This window comes from Myxine glutinosa, chromosome 1 (genome assembly GCF_964187855.1).
Source record: "Myxine glutinosa chromosome 1, kmMyxGlut1.1, whole genome shotgun sequence".
Taxonomy (NCBI): Eukaryota; Metazoa; Chordata; class Myxini; order Myxiniformes; family Myxinidae; genus Myxine; species Myxine glutinosa.
In genome coordinates, this window is record NC_136261.1 from 383,580,245 (window position 1) to 383,601,630 (window position 21,386).

Sequence of the window (21,386 nt, forward strand, 5' to 3'; positions counted from 1 at the left end):
GCGTTTGACAAAAAAAGCATAGATTCTTGTCATATCTAGCAGTGAACGAACGGGAAGGGCGCTGTTTATATGAAGATTCTGCAGGCTCAAATTCTTGAGGGGATGACGAAGTCGATGGCCGCCCTGATGTCCGCAATAGTACGTTGACGTTCTTGGAAGTGAGTGCTTCTTGATATCTTCTTTTGGCCCTGGAAAGTTTCTGTAAATTCACAAGATCTTTTCTACAACTGACATGATAAGTTGCACCGTCACATTTTAGCATATCCTCAGTGGCATTTTCCAACCGTTTACTTGCTTCATGGAAGACAATTTCACAATATTTTGCTCGGTCTGTCACATAGTGAAGAATGTTCTTTAAAGTTCCTTTATCAGGTTCCTTCACAAGCCGCTCACTAGATATTTTCTGACATATTATACACATACTGTAGTCGTTTAAAAGTTATATCCGTGGTCGTTTCACAGGAGGACTCTCCATGGTTGAATCTCACAGTAGTAATGGTTTGCTTGGGCGTGCCTTTTATTTTTTAATTGTTCAATAGTCTTGAGATACCTGAAAGAAAGCATAAAGATTGACATCACATTTTAGGTATTCCATTTGAGTCATAGACAGTTACAACATCAGAAACATGAGTTGTTTTTGTAGTGATCTCACAATAATAAAGGGCCATTCAGATTTGTTAATTGTTGTGACAAAAGACCAATTCACTTATAATTATATAATAGTAATAACAGTACAAAATAAAAATCTGAGGCAAGTTTGATACATTTTCACTCGTATTAGGAGCGAAATAACTGAATACATACCATTGTCAAATTTTGGGGGCATGCCAGGGCACAGTATTTTTTCAGGCATACCCTTATAGACCTACAATAAGCAGAACAATCCACAAGTATCAGCTGTTCAAATGATGAACAAGAACCAGGAATTTGTATGACCAGAGCATGGTGGTGAGTTGAACCACGCTCCTCCCAGAGACTGAAACGTGTGCAACGCGTACCCTTATTTACGTATTTAATTATTCAGCGTTATACGATTCGGATACTTGTATACTTTGCGAGAAATGACGTCATAATTCATTTGCATAAAAACACACTAAAACTCGCTGAAAAAAATTGGCGCCATATTTCATTTGTTTTCTAACATCCTAAACTACAATTTCCAGGCAAGAAAATAAAATGTTCACGAAATGCCCACGGGAAAACAAATGCTCCAACACTAAATCTAAGACAGAGAGACAATATCTCTCTCCTGCTCAATGAAGTCATGCATCAGCTGGATGTCTACAGGAGTTTGTACGGTTGCAGTGAGCGAGGGAAATCCAGAATAGTTGCAACATTTGTACGTGACCATCATGCCACTGTCAAGAGGAAGTGTCGAAGAGTTGAAAAGGTGTCGCACAAATAAGATCTAATATATGGACGGTTGCAAGTGTTTCTCGTAAAGACGTTGGACAACGTGCACATGTAAGGGCACATGTAGGGCAGTGTGGTAATATTCACCATGATGAAGCAGAACTTATACGGAAGAAAGAAAGTAAAGTCAATTTGCATACACGACTGAAAATGTTGGTTGATCATTTTGTTTGTATCAATAGAAAGTGTAAAGCTGATGCTTGATATTGAAGGATGTACATTGTGGAGATTTTGCAAGTTATTTTCTTCTTAGTAAGTCTTTGATGGATGGTTCAAATAAGATCGGTGGTGGTCGATGCACTCTGCAAAAGTTGTCAGTATAGGAAATAAAATGATACACAATTGTGGTATTTTGGAAATGTAAGACTGAAAAGAGAAAAGCTTGCCAGGATTGTGAGATTAGAGAATGAGAGAATATTGATGTGAATGTAATTTTGATTCTGTGAATGAACTGGAGAGACTGAAAGTTTTGCTGGTATTTTGCACATTCCTTAGCATTATAGTGTGTGTGTGTGTGTGTGTGTGTGTGTGTGTGTGTGTGTGTGTGTGTGTGTGTGTGTGTGTGTGTGTGTGTGTGTGTGTGTGTGTGTGTGTGTGTGTTTGGAGAGAGGGGAGACCTATGGACACCACAAGTCTGAATATGATTACAAATAAAAGGGGAATATGGACTAATGCCATATATTTAACTTCCTGCCCATCCCTCACCCTCAAAACAAATTACAAGAATGTTTTTTTTCAAATTAACCAGAAAAGCAAACGGACAGCACCAAGGAGACAAGTCAACACTGTTCCAGAAATTTGCATGTTGCAGTTTAATCCCGATAGTTTTTTTTGTTGTTCTTTTTAATTTATTTCTTGTGACAAAAACACCAGTGATTCTACCATCATGTCACCAGAATAAAACATTTCATTCATAAAGCAATTAATCCCATTCATTTACACACGAAAAGTAGCTCGAAAAAAAAACAACTTCAAATTGGTATTCCCTCCCCTCCTTTGCACAGAAAGGAAAAAGAAAACCTTTCACCATTCAGTGCTGTCAGTGACGCAGGAGTCCTGGAGCGCCGCAGGTAAGTTGCTTTACTAAAATGGCGGCAGTTCCGGCCCAGTGCGTACTTCACTCTTTTTTATGGGCTATGGCCGAGTGGTTCGTCTTGCTCTGCTCGAGTATCTTTGATCGTTCCAGTTGAGACGTCATCATGAAGTTATCTTTCCAGCAATGAACAACGCTGGAAGCTATGTGTGGTAGCCAAACCTTGATGGTGACATCGAACATCATGTTCGACATTGTTACCTCTGCCACAGCACACGGATTACACCTGTGAAAGCACCGCTGCATTCCTTGTAATGGCCCAGTGAACCGTGGCATCATATTCATCTCGGTGATGCAGGACCTGTTAATGGCACCACCATTCTGATTATCACGGACACGCACACCAAATTGATCGATGTGACCACGTGACGCGCGGTACTACATCACAGATCGTCATCGAAAAACCCAGACGTTGTTCCTCCATTTGTGGTTTACCCAGCATGATCGTGAGTAACAATGGTTCGTGTATTCCAGCTCTGAGTTCACATGTTGGAACAACATCAACCATTAGTTTGTTGGACAACATCACCAGTATTCAAACGGCTTGGAGAACGTTCAGTGGGAATCATCAAATCCGGATTGAAGAAACTTTGGAAGGGAAACTTAGAGACAAAGCTGTCCCTTGTCCAGTTCAAATACCAAATCATACGTTGAACGTTTCCCTGAGCTCGGACTCTTCTCTTCAATCTGTTTGGAGGGAGGTGAAATCCATGAGCGGTATTAAAGATGGGGAATGGTCATCCCTGTACTTGTTTCCCCTGATGGAACCTCCTCCACGAATAAGGACAAGGCCGAGGCCTTGGGCAAACATTTCTCTGAATTGATTAGAGAAACAACACCGACAAGGAGTCGAAGATGTCCAGGTTCCAGTTCCAGTCCCAGCACACAGAAAACCTCAATGACTGGTGTCCCAAAAATTCCCCTCTAAATCTGGACTTCTCCCTCTGAGAACTTCGGCAAGTGGTTCATAAATCTAGGAACAGTGCCCCTGGCCCCGACCTATTTACCTTTCATATGTTCAAGAAGATGGAAGACAAGGTGTTGGGCGTGTTTCTTGGCCTATTTAATAGAGTTTGGTCTTTAGGAGAACTTCCCAAAAAGTGGAAACACTCTATAGTCGTCCCAATCCTTAAAGTGGGGGAAAATCCCCAAAACCTGTCGTCATAAAGCCCCATCTCCCTCATCTCGGTGGTTAGCAAGTTAATGGAGAAGATGGTGAACAGTCGCCTGGTTTTCTTCCTTGAACGGAACAACCTGTCAAATGAATCCCAGAGCGTATTCCGAAGGGGCTGTTCAGCTGTCGACAACATTGTTTTATTGGCTGACGTTTTGTGTTATTTACTTTGTGTTTTCCTGGACATTCACAAAGCCTGCGATACAGTCTGGCAGGAAGGCCTGCTCTTCAAGCTGCACCATCTCAGCATCAATGGCAAAATGTTTTGGTGGATCTGGGATTTTTTTGGCCACCAGATCATTTCAAGTGAGAGTGGGGCAAACCCTCTCTTCCTACTTTCATCTGAAAGAAGGAGTCCCCCAGGGTAGCTGCTTAAGCCCTACACTTTCCAACATTATGAGCAATGATATAGCCTTCCTCTCAGGGATCCACGGCAAGATGCTGCTGTTTGCAAACGCCATAGCCTTGTGGGTCCAGAGTAAAAACTTAGTTTTTGCGTTGAGGAAACTTCATGCAGATATAAGCTTGGTGGAGCTGTGTGCCCAGAAGTGGGGGTTCCAGTTCGCTGGGCCCAAATCCAATTTCGTAATTTTGTCCCCACAAGAGGGTGGTCCAGGACACATCAATATCAGTTGGTGGAACCTGAACATCGACTGAACTGTCGTTCCTGGGTGTTGTTTTCGACAAGGGACTTACGTGGAGCTCCCACATTAAGAAGGTCGCAGTTAAATGCGCCAAGGGCCTAAATCTAATTCGATGCCTCACTGGCACTTCCTGGGGAGCCCACCAGGGAAGTCATTTTCTCCTGTACAAAGCCCTTATCCGCCCTCATCTGGATGATGGTAGCCAGGTTTTTTCAGACATGTCAAAAACCAACCACAGTAAACTTGAAGCCATTCAGGCTACAGCCCTGCGTGTCTTTCTGTGCGCTTTCGTGAGTTCACCTATTTCTGCCCTTTTAGTGGAGGCCGGTGAGATGCCTCTATCCCTCCGCTTGGAGGTGTCTCAGCTAAAATTATGGGCCAAATCTATATCTTCTGGGACCAATCATCCAGTCCTGATCAACATTGCGCGTTTGAGAGGATCTGTGGTCGATCTGTGCTGGATCCCCGCTCATGTGGGCATCGGAGTGAACAAGGACTGCAATCTTGCAGCCAAGTGTGCGCTCACATCCGAATGTGTCACCCAAATCCCTTTGGTTTCCGTCTGAAATTGTGAATGTGGCCTGGGACATGATCGTCAAAAAATAACAATCCCTATGGGATGCCACCACGAAGTTCTGTTACAGGGTGAATCCAGACGTGACCCCCCCCCCCCCACCACCACCACCACCCCTTTTCGGCTACCTCAGTTGTCCCAGAGGGACTAGGTGGCTCTCCCCAGGCTTAGACTTGGGCACTGTCGCCTTAATGCGTATCTTCACGTGATAGGGTGTCACCCTTTCGGGAATTGCGAAGGCTATAGGGAACCCGAAGATTTATCTCACTTATTGATGGTATGCCGCCCACATGATGGACTGAGGTTGCTCCGATTTAAAATTGTTCGAGAGGATGCGATCGATAGGTCTGACCTGCCCGTCATTTTTGGTCATTTAAACCAGAAGCATCCTCGTTTGTGCAAGGCGGTCCTCAATTTTGTGAAAGCGTGTGGGAGACCTTTATAGTTTTATGGATGTCCCATAGGCCTCCTTTTCAATATATTTTCTTTGCAACGCACATGTTCAGGCGCATGGCGTGTATCGAGCCTCGCAGCTCTGAAAACGGAATAAAATTCAAAATAAGGAGAATGTTTCCCTTTCCGTTTTCGGGATTGACGTCAGAACGCAAAGGGCGTGGACGTGAAATGCCCTTGTTTGCTGAGAGTTAATAAATGTACGACAATTGATCATTGTTTGTCGATTCTGTCGAGTTACATTAGAGAACACACCCGGATTTACCACACCGGTTGAACCATAATCACCCCAGATTCGAATCGAACCTTTCAAAGTTTACCGGAACTCGACTCCTGCCAAAGTGTTTAGGGGCGTGGCGGAGGTAGATCCTTGGGATTCTGTAAAATGAACGGAATTTATACTCAAAAGAAGAAAAAGAGGTCGCTGCACAGTCCCTGCCCTTCCCTTGTAGTTGTAGTGAAGCCTGGGGAGATGCTCCTGACCTTTCACTGGGAAATGTCTCGGGTGTCCACCCTTCTAGTGGAGGCTGGTGAGATGCTCCTGACCTTCCACTGGGAAATGTCTCGGTTGTCTGCCCTTCCAGTGGAGGCTGGGGAGATGCTCCTGACCTTCCACTGGGAAATGTCTCAGTTGTCCACCCTTCCAGTGGAGGCTGGGGAGATGCTCCATACCTTCCACTGGGAAATGTCTCGGTTGTCTGCCCTTCAAGTGGGGGGTAGCGAGATTCTCCTGACCTTCCACTGGGAAATGTATTGGATGTCCACCATTGCTCAGAAATCTCTCGGTTGAAATTCAGGGCTAAAATCGCATCTTCTGTGGCCAACCATCCAGCTGAAGCCATTTTCGGAGATTGTTGTGAATATCATTCACATGGGAGAAAACGTAACCCTCCTCCTTTCCGTCGAGCCTCCCACTCGGTTTTGAGTCTACCTCTCCACGTTTATAAAGATGGATCCTAAGTCCCGTCCCTTGTTAGAACAGGTGCCCAAATATGCACATGTGTTGAGGTTACAAAGGTTACCAAGGCCCGGAGGCTCTCCAACCATCTGTGTGTTCTCCACCAAACTCGTATTCGAGCTGGAATGGATTATAATTGATTTTAATCCACTCAACACCGTTATTTTTTTCTGATTCTCTTTCTGCACAAAAGGAAGTGTAATCCCTGCTGGATGGATGTATATGCGACTTGGTTAGAGGTATTGCATCTTATCAATAGTGCCAATTGGAGGGGAATGATGGTCAACCTGTGTTGGATACCTGTTCATCTGGGCATTGGGGGAAATTAAGCCGTGACCTGGTGGAGAAATGTGCCCTCAAACTCGAGTGTGTTTCCCCAATCCCTCTGAGCCCGTCACAGATGATGAGCTTCTGCAAGGATCAGGTATGGCAATCCCAATGGGACACCAACTGTAAGGGAAGGCTTAGTTAATGGGTTAACCCGGTGGTGCTTCCCCAGTTATATTCCCTTGGCTTTCTCACAGAGACCACGGGGTGGCTCTCTCCAGCCGAAGACTTGGACACTATCATCTCAACTCAAACCTTCAAAGAATAACATGTTACGATACTGGAACCTGCTTGAAAGGGACTTGAAGATCTGCAGGATCCATTTTTAAAATTCCTCCTGCATTAGAACCCAAATTGTGTCCAATTCAAAGCTTTAAACAGGTGGCGATTGGTGTTGTCGAAGTGGATCTGCTGAAAATATCCGGCCATTTCAATCAGTCATGACCCACGAGTCTGACTCTGCAGGGCGATTCTGAAACTTTTTAAAGACCGGGAAATGGAAATCAAAGCACTCTCGATGACAGACACACACACACACACACACATTCTTTTGCTAGCTTATCCGTCACTTGGAACGGGTACTCTTCCTCGTATCATATCACATCTCTACTCTATAAGAGAGCCTTTCTCAGATATGGCTGAACAAATCTTCGTCAAACTTTCAGAAGTTCTTCAGTGAGTGCCTGAAGACAAACTTTTGGATTTTTTTGGAAATCTCTCGAAAGTGCCTGTAAGGTATCTCGACAGACTACGATCGATTGTTGCATATGTTTATTGACTCTGCAGATACAGGCCGGATTCACCCCAGCGCCATCTGTGCTGAGCCGTAACTTCCGGAAACGGAAATAAACCCGCGGTCATGGTGTCCAGATAAAATGGGGAATATTTGAACCTTCATACATGACATCCTCCCCTTTAAGTCCAAAATTACCAAGAGCAATACGTGCTAGATTTCCAAAATTGACATTCCAAAAGCAACATTTCCAAAAACATGTGAAAATATGTGTGCAAACGATTATGAAAATACATGAAAATAGAACAAGTGTCAACGCGAAAATAGAACAAGTGCCAACGTGAAGAAGCATCTTCAAAGATGCAAACGGTCGGGTGCTTTTCTCTCGCACATTGAGTGTCGTGGTGTACCAGTGGATACAGAGTCCGAGGTGATTCCTTTGGTCTCCACGAAGGGTGTGGCGTTTGCAGAGGTTTTTGGGGCATCTGAGCCGGCTGGGGCGGCCTCGACGATCTCCGACAGTGGTGGCTTGAACTGTTGTTCTGACTGTGACGATGCTGGAGGCTCTATCGACTGACAGTGATGTGATGTGACAGTGATGGTCCTGATGTCGACGAATTGGCCCGGAAAATCACGCAGGACAGTGGACCTGGCTTCTCAATGATGTCCCTCGGTCGCCACGTCGCACCTCCACTAAAATTTCGGGCAAACACTGGATCTCCGATGTTGATACAGTGACTGTTGGATGACTTATCGTGGACCAACTTTTGATTAAGCTGGCTCTGATAAACATTTGATGATATGTCCGGTTTGAGATTGTCAAGTGTCGATCTCAGGTGTCGTTTCATCAATAACTCAGACGGAGCTGCACCGGTTGTTCATTGTAGCGTGATGTGGTATTTGAAAAGGAGACCAGACAGCTTTGTTTCCAGGTTTTTCTCCTGAAGTTTCTGCAATCTGGATTTGATGATTCCCACGGATCATTCGGCCAAGCCATTTGAAGCCTGGTGATGTGGCCTGACAAACTTATGATTGATGCCGTTCCGACGTGTGAACTTGGCAAACTCGGACTGGAAAAACATGAACGGTTGTCACTCACGATCATCCTGGGCAGACCATGAGTGGCGAAACAGCATCTGAGTTTTTCCATGACAATGGCTGATGTGGTAACACGCGTCACATTGGCATCGATCCATTTTGTGTGCGCGTCAGTGATGATGAGAATCATGCTGCCGTTAATAGGTTTGCATAATCGAGATGGAGGCGTTGCCACGATTCGCTGAGGCCATTCCCAGGGATGCAGTGGCGCTTTCGCAGTTGTGTTCCAGGTGCTCTGGAAGGCATAACAATGTCGAACATCATGAATTCCATGAAAATCGTCACCCACGTGTAAAAAATTAAATCCATTAATTTATACTCCTTGTGCTGATTTTATTGTGCCATTTATCTCGTAGGTTTTGGTTATAAACAAAAAGAAACGCTGACTTTTAATTTCGTTTTGTATCAAGGGATGAACTTTTCCGTTTGACACCGGAAGTAAACAAGCTTGAGACGAGTGCGCTTTTTGAATTTGAGAGTGATGCAATATTTGTCGCCATCCATAGTTATAACGTAAGTCTATGGACACAAAGTTATGTATGTCATTATTGATTAATCTATAGTTTACTTAGACACCAGTTTGAAATCAATAACGGTAGATTTTCAGTAAAAAATGGATTGTTGCAAACGCTCTGTCCAACAGGGAGAAAGCGTGCATATTTTGTGATTCCGTCACACAAGTTCGATATTGTTTACCTCTCATTTGCAAGCAAGGGCGTTATGAAGTTATGATTGTCTAACCTCTTCAGCAATCATGTAAACAAGCTTTCTGTGTGATTTCCTCAAGAAATTACCCAGTCAGCCAATCGCAGTCAACATGACGGAATCACTGTTTTTGTGACGGATTCACTGTTTTTGTGACGGAACCACAGTTTTTGTGACAGGGTCGCACTATATTGCCATCGAACTTTCAATAGTTTTATAACTCCACTGACGATGTATAATATAAATGTTATTTTTGGTTAGTGATAACTTTCCCCTTTCATTTAATAATCCCCTTTCATTTCACAACAATTTCCTCTAAAGCTTCATACCCGCTTCCGGTCCGGTATGAAGACGCAGGCGTCACATGCTCGCCGCTTCTTCGACCAGGCCACTGTCAGTTGCTTGCTTTTTTGGTGGTCGTGCGGATTTTTTTGGCCATTGAGTCTGCCCTCTGCATAGCCCCGGTTCTGCTCCCTGCTTCGCCTGCCCGGCTCCTTCGCCTGCTCGCTGTTTCCTCGGGCACGCTCTCATGGGTTGTGACCATTGCAGCGGTTTGGTGGTGGTTTCCCGCCGTGATCTAGATTTGCAGCGGCGGCGGTCGATTGCCGCTGCATTTGCCGCTTTGCTGTGATCAACCTTGGCCTAGTGATCGTCTCTTTGCTCCTGCCTGCCCTCTGCTTGGTCCCGGCTCTGCTCCTGGCTTCACCTACCTGGCTCCTTTGTTTCCTCGGGCCCGCTCCCATGGGATGGGACCATTGTTTCACCTCCTCAACCTTGGCCTCGTCTCGTCTCTCCGCTCCTGCCTGGCATGGCTCTGTGTTACTCCACCGCAAGGCTCCTTCTGCTCAATACCCGCTCCACCCCATCATGCATCTCTGCCATCAAATCAAATGGACTCCTCCGACGACCCAGGTACATTCACCGTGGCTCCGGTCGTAAGTTTGTATATTTGCAATCAGGTCACTCCATCCCCGTCCTTTGGTCGGCTCAGCGCACTCCCACTCATCGTCCCAGCGCACCTGGTCACAGCAACGCACACGATCGCACCTCCTGCCTACCAACCCTGGCTAAATCACCTGAATTCATCCCTGCTGTTCAAAACAACATCAAGCTCACCCTGTTCAACACCCGGTCCCTCAACAACAAATGCCTCATCCTGAACGAATACATCCTGGATAACAAACTGGACTTTCTCTGTCTCACCGAAACCTGGCAACAACCTCTGGACTACTACACACTCAACCTCACCACACCCAATGGATATTCCTACGTCCATAAACCACGCTCGGAGGGCCGAGGTGGTGGAATTCCGGTTATCCACCGTCAAGACATCAGGACCAGCCTCATCCCCATCGGCTCATCCTCATCATTTGAACACCTGGCTTTTAAACTCTCTGGTCACACGCAGTCAGTCATGGCTGTCCTCTACCACCCTCCCAAACCACACCCATCATTCCTGTCTGACTTCTCCTACTTTCTGACCCAGCTATGTTCCCTCTCCCCCTCAATCCTCCTCCTTGGTGATTTCAATATCCACATGGACTCCACTGACTCCACAATAACCACTGACTTCACTGATTTACACACCTGCTTTAACCTCACTCAACATGTCGACTTTCCTACCCATATCCGTGGTCACATTTTGGACCTTGTCTGCTCCACTGGATTAAATTTGCGCCATCTCTCTGGCTCCGACCTCACCCTCTCTGACCACTTAGCTATCACTATGACCATCAACATCCCCACCCCAACACCAAGACATTATCGCACTATCACCTTCCGTCAGCTAAACGCTTTTTCACCTACATCATTCTCATCCACCCTCTCTGAAAAAATGTCCACTTCTCCCTTCGTTGACCTCCACACCCCTTCCGACCTCACTGACTACTACAACCACACTCTCTCCTCCTGCCTTGACCAGCTTGTGCCTGTAAAAAACAAAACAGTTTCCTTCACCCATTCTGCTCCCTGGTTTACCCCGAACTCCGCCTGATGAAAACTCGTGCTCGCCAACTTGAAAGACTCCGCAATAAAACAGGTCTCACAGTTCACTCCCAAGCCTACAAGGACCACCTGCAACACTACAAAGATGCCCTCTCCCATGCCCGCTCCGCCTACTACTCTCAAATTATCCACTCTGGCTCCGGAAACCCAAAAGCACTCTTCTCGACAATAAACAAACTCCTCCGCCCCCTGAACACCACCACCCAGTCATTCACAGTAGACAACTGCATCTCCTTCCTCTCTTTCTTCCAACACAAAATTGACAACATCTACAACAGCTTGACCACCGCCGCACCCACTCCCCCTCCAACCACCTGCCCCCCCCCCCTTGTCCTGCCATCCCCTCCTGTCTCGGTTCTCCCCAATCTCCCCTACTCACCTCTCTGAACTCCTCACAGGAATGAAAACTGCCACCTGCACTCTTGACCCCATCCCCTCCAGCTTTGTCAAGGCCTCCCTCCCTGCTCTCTCTCCACTTATCATTGCAACAATAAACTCCTCCCTGTCTACAGGCATCGTCCCACCTTCCCTCAAAATTGCTGCTGTTACCCCCATTCTAAAAAAACCTGGTCTAAACCCTGACACCCTAAACAACTTCAGACCCATCTCCAACCTACCCTTTCTGTCAAAAGTTTTGGAATGTGCTGTAGCCACTCAACTCAAACATCACCTCTCTGCCAATAACCTGTATGAAACATTCCAATCCGGATTCCGCTCCAACCACAGTACTGAAACTGCTCTCCTCAAAATCACCAACGACCTTCTCCTCTCCTCTGACGCTGGCAACCTCAACATTCTCGTCCTCCTCGACCTCAGCGCTGCCTTTGACACCATCGATCACACCATCCTCCTCACCCGACTTGAATCCACCTTTAACGTTACCGGCACTGCCCTCTCTTGGATAAAATCATACCTCTCTGACAGACGCCAGTTCATCTCCATCAATAACTGCAAATCCCCCACTGCTCCCCTCCCCCAAGGTGTCCCCCAAGGTTCAGTTCTTGGCCCCCTCCTCTTCATCCTTTACCTGTCCCCCCTCGGTCACTTGATCCGATGTCATGGTCTCCAATTCCACTGCTTCGCCGATGACATCCAGCTTTTCATCTCCACCAAGTCCGTCTCCACCGACACCCACTCTATCCTGACAAACTGCATCACTGAAATAAAATCCTGGCTTCAAATCAACTTCCTCAAGCTTAACTGTGATAAATCTGAAATAATCATCATTGGCCCAAAAACGCTCACAAAATCCACCCATAACTTTGCCCTCAACATCGACGGTATCCCAGTATCCACCTCCCCTCACATCTGGAATCTTGGCGTCATCTTTGACCAAACCCCCTCCTTCGACAAATACACTAAACAGATCACAAAGTGAGCCTTCTTTCACCTGAAAAACATTGCCCGTCTCCGCTCATCCCTCTCCTCCACGGCTGCAGAAACCCTCATCCACGCCTTCATCACCTCCCGTCTGGACTACTGCAATAGCCTCCTCTAAGGTTCACCCTCAAAAATCACCAATAAACTCCAATACATTCAGAACTCCGCTGCCCGTCTACTCACCCATTCCCTGACCCATGACCACATCACCCCCGTCCTTTACAAGCTTCACTGGCTCCCCATCCCCCAGAGAATCCAGTGCAAAATCCTCCTCTTGACATACAAAGCCCTCCATAACCTGGCCCCATCCTACCTGGCTGACCTCCTCTCCAGACACACTCCCACCCGCAACCTCCGCTCTGCTGGTACCAACCTCCTGACCCCCTCCATCCGGACCAAATTCAGATCCTGGGGGGACAGGGCCTTCTCCATCGCTGCTCCCACCCTCTGGAACTCACTACCTCACACCATCAGAGACTCCTCCTCACTCACCACATTCAAACCATCACTAAAGACCCACCTATTCAACACTGCATTCAACAATCAGCCCACAGCATTTAACCCATGACTATCTCTTCTCCTTCTCCCTCCTTTTGCTTTAAATATTTCCCTATTGATTCTTGTCTTTTTGCAATTGTGGTTTTCATGTATTGTTATGCATTATGTTTTCCACTCTGTCAAAGCGCCTTTGGGCTATTTGAAAAGTGCTATACAAAATAAATGAATTATTATTAATCTATATAATAATACCGTAAGGACTCGACTTTGTTATCCCTTTTACGCCGCACCCAGTGACCCGATGCCCACGGCACTAATGCATTTTCCATCTACGAACCGCGCTCTTTGTTTATCACGTACAGCCATACTCGAAAAATCTGAATTCACCGACTTTGGGACCCAAAAGCATCCGATTATCGGCCGATACGACGCCATCTTACGACACCATCGTATTGGCGTCTGCTGGGCGAAGGCAATGCGAGCCGTCCGCTGATTGGACAGTCGAGTGGTGTGAACCAAATCGTCTTTTTATTCCCTTGAACATTTTAAATTAGGATATATAAGGAAACGTCTTTATCGTCATTTTAATAAAGTTAAATGGAGTGACGTTTTGGAAACGTTTTTTGAAGTTTGAAGTTTTTTTGAATCGAAGTGAAGAAGTTTTTGAAGTTTTGATTTTGAAACGTTAAATGGAGGAACAGTTTCACAGGAAGAGAATGCGATGCGATGAAGAAGAATCCATCTTTATTTTATTTTTTTGAACCACAAAAGATTGAAGCTCCACGAAGTCCAGAATGTGAAACTACGTGAATGTAATAAAATAAAAATGTACATAAACGACACAGTTCTATGAAACAGTTTCACAGGAAGAGAATGCGATGCGATGCGATGAAGAAGAATCCATCTTTATTTTATTTTTTTGAACCACAAAATATTGAAGCTCCACGAAGTCAAGAATGTGAAACTACGTGAATGTAATAAAAGAAAAATATACATAAACGACACAGTTCTATGAAACAGTTTCACAGGAAGAGAATGCGATGCGATGTGATGAAGAAGAATCCATCTTTATTTTATCTTATGACACCATCGTATTGGCATCTGCTGGGCGAAGGCAATGCGAGCCGTCCACTGATTGGACAGTCGAGTGGTGTGAACATGGGTGGTGTGAAACCAAATGGTCTTTTTATTCCCTTGAACATTTTAAATTAGGATATATAAGGAAACGTCTTTATCGTCATTTTAATAAAGTTAAATGGAGTGACGTTGCGATACTCGGGGTGCGTTGCAAAGAAGAAGATCCCATGAGCGCTCCCCTATGCCATCCATAATGGTACACTCTATCCATACACCACATCCTCCCTTCCGTGGATGTTCCACGGGTTTCACGTCTTTATCGTCATTTTAATAAAATTAAATGGAGTGACGTTGCGATACTCGGGGTGCGTTGCATAAATCCTCGTAACTCAGAGAGGTGTAGCAGGTGGCGAGACGTAAGGAAGCTTAAAGACAACGAGCTGAAAACAGACGAACGATATGTCAATCTCTTTCTACACCGAACGGAAATAAAAGTATGAGAACGGGCAGGCATGGCCTGAGCACTTCCAGCAGAGAGGACTGATTGGACTTAACTTAAAGATAAAAAATTGGAGCTTAACGGAAGAAGAAGATCCCATGAGCGCTCCTCTTCCCCTATGCCATCCATAATGGTACACTCTATCCATACACCACATCCTCCCTTCCGTGGATGTTCCACGGGTTTCGGCTAGTTATTAAAGGATTTATCCTATTTCGAAAGGTAGGAAAATGTATTTGAAATGTTTTATTCTTGCAAAATATATGCATTTGGATAGAAAAATAACAGATTTCTACTCAGGATAGTAAGTCAATTGATTGTTTTAAACAATACGTTAGCTAATTAATACTTTTGTGTATTTTCGGAAAATGACAAAGACTGCAGCAGAGCGACAAAGAGAAAGGAGGAGGAGGCTGCGTGAAGACGATGAAACGTGGCAGGAATACCTCAAAAGTGACAGGGACAGAAAAGCTTTCAGGAGAGGATGTATGGATTTTTCGGAACTTCATACATTGAAGAGAAGAGGGAAGCTAACTACTGAGAAATGGCGTGTTAAGAAGGGCATGGTTGGTGCACCCAAGAAAGATCAATCCTGTAAAACGCATGGTCCATGCATGGGACATACAAGTCTAATGCATCCTTTGGAAGAGCAAGGAGACGTGCAGAGAATGCCCTCCCATTCAGCCCAAGGAAGAAAGAAGCGGTAGTTAAAAGTCTAGTCTCCACCGTTCTTAAAGTAAAATTGCCCTCGGTAAAAACCCGTGCATCTGCGGCTGCGCTAGGTGAGGATAGTAGCGACGCTGTTAAGACATTTTACCAAAAAAAAACAAAAAAAAAAACCACCTTTAGAGGCCATTTTTCCCCGCAAAGCGGGGGTTGGCCTTTTTCGGGAACCGTGGTTGTTGTTGTTTTTCGGTCCCCTTTTTGAAGCAATGTTTTACGGCCGGATGCCCTTCCTGACGCCAACCCTTTTTGCCGCCTTTAACGACAAACAGGGAATTACCAGTGAACTGGTACTCAATTAGCCGACCACGGAAGGATGAACAGGCTGAGTCAACCCCCCTGGCGTTAATTCAGCAATCGACCGGGATTTGAACCCAGGATCCTTGGTATCCTAAGCTGGAACCCTAGCCGCTAGCCCAACACCAGGGTTGGACATTTTACATTTTATTTTACAAATTTATTACAAATTACAAATTACAAAAAATTACAAATTTATTACAAAATTTAATTACAAATTTTACAAATTTACATTTTACACCCAGACAAGACATTTTACCAAAGTGACTCGATATCTCGTGTCATGCCTGGAAAGGCAGACTTCATTACTATTTGGCCTGCAGATGGTCCCAAGACAAGACACCAAAAACGGCATATGGTGATGATGATAGCTGAGGCCTATCAGACATTCAAAGTACAATTTCCAGATATTGTGATTGGAATGTCAAAGTTTGCCGAACTGCGACCTAAACATGTACTACTGATGTCCCAGATGCCACAGAACGTCTGTGGATGAAAGTATCACAGTAACATCATACTAGTCCTGGAAGCGCTGCACCGGAAATGTCCAAGAATCCCTCTCTATTCTAGGGAAACCTTCCTGAAGCTCTGTGTCTGCAATATTGAATCTGAGGCTTGTATGTCCGACAACTGCAACATCTGCATGAATGGTGCATTGTATGAGAGAAACATCGAGGGAAGAGCGGGAGACCTTGAGACACCACTGTGCTGGGAACGCTGGGAGGAGGACAAGGATGGTTATCTGGCGAGAGCACCCCAAAATGGAACAATTGAAGATGCAATTACTGAACTCCATAATCAGTTACCCAAATCATTGTGGCATGTTTTCATCAAGAATAAACAGGCCAATTCATATGAATTTGACAAGCAACAGGCTCGTATGCAGGAATCTAGTGAATGTGTCCTCCAAATGGACTTTGCTGAAAATTTTACATTGGTATTTCAAGACGAAATTCAGTCCGCTCATTGGTGGCAGCAGCAAATCACATTATACACGGTGATGGCTTGGCATCGTGAGGTCATTAAGTCTATGCTGATTGTATCTGATGTACAAGATCACGAGAAGAGGGCCGTGACCTCATATACAGTATCTGCTTTAGACACCATCTTAAACGAGATCCCTAGTATTTCCACTGTGAAAATATGGACTGACGGACCCAGCAGTCAGTTCAAAAACCGCTACATATTTGCGTTGATACCAAAGCTGAAGCAAAGATATGGCATCAATATAGTCTGGAACTACTTCGCCACCAGCCATGGAAAAGGTCCTAACGATGCTCTTGGGGGGAATGCTAAGCGGATAGTCCACCGTCTGGTCATGGGTAGACAACTTGTGGTGCGTAACACAGAAACCTTTGTGGAAGGACTCCAGTCTACTGCTGCTAACATGGATGTACTTCTAAGGAGCCAAGATCAGAATGCAGCCCTCTGTCGGGACATGGAAGTGGACTCCTTATGGGACAACGTTCCTGGCATCACAGGGACCATAAACACACACTTCGTCACTCCCTGCGAAGACGACCAGATTCTGTGTAAGTTTTACTCAACTGCCCAAAGTGGCAGGGAACATCAACTGTCAAAAATACGCGACAATGCATGCGGTGCACCCGACGGTAGTCGACTAGTGTTCTTATGGAGCACAATACTAATATCACTCATGCAAGTTCTGCTCAGTCAGGTAGAACTCGCGATATACACAGTGCTGAAAGCCAGAAATCGGCACACAAAGCAAATGAAACGAGTAAGAAGAAATGGCCATGTAAGCAGTGTGGGTGGTATTATGGTGATGACAATGATCCTAAGAAAAATGAAGAATGGCTACAGTGTGCTGGCTGTGGCCAATGGCATCACCATACATGTGCTGAGGAAGGAGGTCTGCGAGAGGATGAGCAGTTCACGTGTTCCGAATGCTTCTGATATTATCGAAACGGGAACTTGCAAAAATACATTAGATTTCGTTATTCTGTTTAAAAGTTAGTTTAAATTTACCTGTTATTAATCTTCCATGGTGAAATTAAAATCAAAATCGTTAGTTTAATATTTGTTGATCGGTTCGGAAGCAGGTCTGCCAGTTGCTGATCAGTTCATACGTTCCGGGAGAGTTTGACATTATTATGACAACTTGAAACTTTAATAATAACTAGGCCTAGCGGTCAGAGTAGCTTAATAATAACCGTTACATGTTCAATGATGAAATTAAAATAAATTTGTTAATTTGTTTAATTGCTTATTATTTGTTCCTCCATCCGAGTTCTGTATATCCACAACTTTCTCTATTAAGATTTCCAATCCTATTTTGGATACTTTGTCATTTCAGCTGTGTTAACATGTCACAAGTGCACTTGTGATTCCGTCACATTATGTGTGATTCCGTTACATTACCTGGTCTGCCACCTATAGTTTGCAGTTTCTGCATTGCATTACCAATAAGACTGCGATAGGAAAGCAGTACTATTGTTGACGTCCGAATTTTTTTTTCTAGACCTTGTGTTCACTAACAGAGCAGAGTTTTTATATCAAATCTCATTAGTCTGTTTACCATGTCCACATAGTGTGATTCCGTCACAAGACTATTCTGGGTAACAAATTTTGTTAACCGTGGTAAGCCTCACTGAGAGTAGTACTCGTCTGTAGCCATGTGACAGTTCTGGTTCAATACATATAATTGAATTCTCTCTGCTCTTCTTAGCATTCAAGATAATTACCTTATATGTTCAAAATTAGAGTGCACCTGGTGATTCCGTCACGATGGAATTCATGACATGATGTTCGATATCACTATCAGCATCAAGGTTCGGCCACCACACATAGTTTCGAGTGAGTGACTTCATCTTCACAATCCCGGGGTGACAGTCATGGATTTCATCGATGATCCTGGAACGCAGATTTTCCGGGATCATCACACGACATCCCGAGAGTAGGCAACCATTTTCCACGCTGAGTTTGTTTTTACGTCAATCAAGATGAGGAACCCCTTGATTAGTGCCCGAGTGGGACACAGTAGTTGCTGCTTCACGCTGGAGGAATTGTTCATTGATCCAAGTCCCTCCTCCCTTGTCTACGATTTGAGGGAAAACTCGTCCATTGTGTTGGAATTTCTTAAAAGTGTGAAAATACACATTACACCATCATGGCTTGACCTAACACCGGATCCGGAACCGATGTCCGTTTCACGGGTCCAGCGCGACCATTGTCGTTCCAGGGATGAACCTGAAACACATTTTGAAGATCGTTCTCCCGAATGAGTTCAGTTCAGGCTCCAATTGAACTTTCTGAACTCGAACATCGATCGGAGAAATCCGTGGATCGGGATTCGGGAATGATGTTTGTTTTGATAAATCATAATGAGATGAGAACGAGTTTGTTTATGAATGTTTGTTTAAAGTTTGTTTTTTGATCAGAGAGTGAACGGGTTTAAAATCAACGTTATCATCACATTAAACTATTAAAGGGTTTAAACCCCCGCGGGATGTTCCCTCATTCGGTTATTCTTTCACAAGAAATAAACTTGAGGTTGTAGCGGCTACCGCTGGGTTTTCACAATCGCCTTGCACCTATCAAGGACGCGGAGCGATCACCATGCCGGGCTCGTCCAGGACACCCGGGCAGGCCCGCGCTCAACTTGCCAGGCCTCGGTCGGGACGCCCGGGCAGGCTCGCCCTCAGCTTGCCAAGCCACAGCCAGGATGCTCGGCCACGCCCCCTCTCGCCTTTCCTGGGCAAATGCTCCGGGATAATGTGTGTATATATATTGCTGCCCGATAAACGGGCTTTTCAGAGTACCTGAGTGTTTTGTTTGAATAAAGCAACTCGGACGAATTCCAGCTTTTTGTCGCGTCCATTCTTCCGATCGACGTGGGAGCCCGAGCTCCTTCATTGGTGACCTACCGACATGGACACGGCAGTGGCCCTTAAACTGCCTACCTTCTGGGAGGCTCACGCGGCGGTTTGGTTCGCACAGGCGGACTCCCTGTTTGCCCTGCGAGGCATCACGGCCGACGACACCCGCTTCCACCATGTGGTAGCAGCGCTCGGTTCAGCCACCGCGGCCCGCGCCCTGAGCCTCCTCGAGAGCCCGCCAGCCGCTGACAAATACGGCGTGATTAAAAAGCTCCTCCTCGACGCTTTCGCCCTCCCATCGGCGGAACGCGCACGGCGCCTGCACGACCTGCCCGAGCTCGGCGACATGCTCCCTTCCGAGCGAATGGACTACATGCTTTCGCTGCTCGGCGAGCACTCTCCGGCATTCCTGTTCCGGGAGCTGTTCCTCCGTTAGCTGCCTAGCCCGGTACGCCTCACCCTGGCAAGCACGACGATCACGGATCCCCGTGCCCTTGCCAGGGAAGCCGACAAGATCTCCGCCGCAGGCCAGCGCATCGCAGCAGCGACCTGGGGCCCACCGCCATCCGACGCAACACCCATGGTGCCCGAGCACCCGGCACGGTCGACGACCGAACTGCCAACGCAATTGGCGGCCGCTACACCGAGCCGACCACATCCAGCACGATGACCGGGGCCTCCACCTGACCAAGCGTGGTGTTACTATCATGCCAGGTTCGGACAGAAGGCCTGGACATGCCAACCCCCGTGCACCTTCGGCAGGCCGGGAAACGGCGGGGCCGGCGTTCATTACCAGCCATGAGCGCCGGCCACACGGGCAACTTACTGTTCATCATGGATAAAGCGTCCGGACGGCGCTTCCTGTGCGACACCGGCGCCCAACTGAGCGTCATACCCGCCTCTGACCAGGACAGGCAGTCCGCGGTTTGCGGCCCCTCCTTGGTTGCGGCCAATGGATCGGCCATCCGCACCTTCGGCCCGCGCAACGTCACCCTCTGCTTCGGCGGCCAACGCTTTGCTTGGACGTTTGTAACCGCAAACGTGCCCATGGCTCTGCTCGGTGCCAAATTCCTCTGCGCACACAGACTGCTGGTGGACGTCCAACGGCGTCGTTTAATCAACGCCGAAACCTTCAGCTCCCTGGTATGCACATTGAGCAGCTCCGCGCCGACCGAGCTGGCATGCGCCCTCCCGGCGGCGAACGAGTTTGCTCGCCTGCTCACGGAGTTCCCAGCCCTCAAGAGGCCGACGTTTTCGGCCGTTGCAATACGGCATGGGATCGAGCACCACATACCAACCACGGGCCCGCCGGTCTACGCCAGAGCCCGCCGCCTCGACCCAGCCAAGCTCGCCATGGCCAAAGCCGAGTTTGACGCTTTAGAACACCTCGGCATCGTGCGGCGTTCCGATAGCGCGTGGGCTTCGCCATTTCACATCATCCCAAAGCCAGGGGGCGGCTGGCGCCCATGTGGCGACTACCGCCGCCTTAACGACGCTACCACCCCCGACAGGTATCCGATCCCGCACATCCAAGACTTCTCCGCCCGTCTGGCGGGACGGGTCATTTTTTCGAAAATTGATCTCATATGGGGATATCACCAGGTACCTGTCAGGGCGGCCGACGTCCCTAAAATGGCAGTCATCACGCCGTTCGGCTTCTTCGAATTCTTACGGATGCCGTTTGGTCTCAAGAACGCGGCTCAGGCGTTCCAGCGCTTGATGGACGGCGTGCTGCGTGACCTGCCGTTCCTTTTCGTTTACCTGGACGACATCCTCGTCGCCAGCACGTCTCGGGCCGAGCACCTCCTCCACCTCCGAACGCTGTTCGGGTGCCTCAGCAAGCACGGCCTCATCGTCAACCCGGCCAAATGCCACTTCGGCATGATGGCCGTTGATT

General features: G+C 46.7%; 1 long non-coding RNA gene and 1 other non-coding gene across 2 annotated transcripts in view; one reads left to right on the forward strand and one right to left on the reverse strand.

The window, feature by feature from the left end:
• The window catches only part of LOC144889560 (uncharacterized), a 452,052-nt gene extending 432,747 nt beyond the window's left edge, over window positions 1-19,305 (reverse strand). Inside the window, exon 1 of the long non-coding RNA XR_013621870.1 lies at window positions 19,205-19,305. This is a non-coding gene — a long non-coding RNA (uncharacterized LOC144889560). The remainder of the gene's footprint in view (window positions 1-19,204) is intronic.
• The window catches only part of LOC137419464 (uncharacterized), a 264,183-nt gene that overhangs the window by 156,241 nt on the left and 86,556 nt on the right, over window positions 1-21,386 (forward strand). The window lies entirely within an intron of this gene.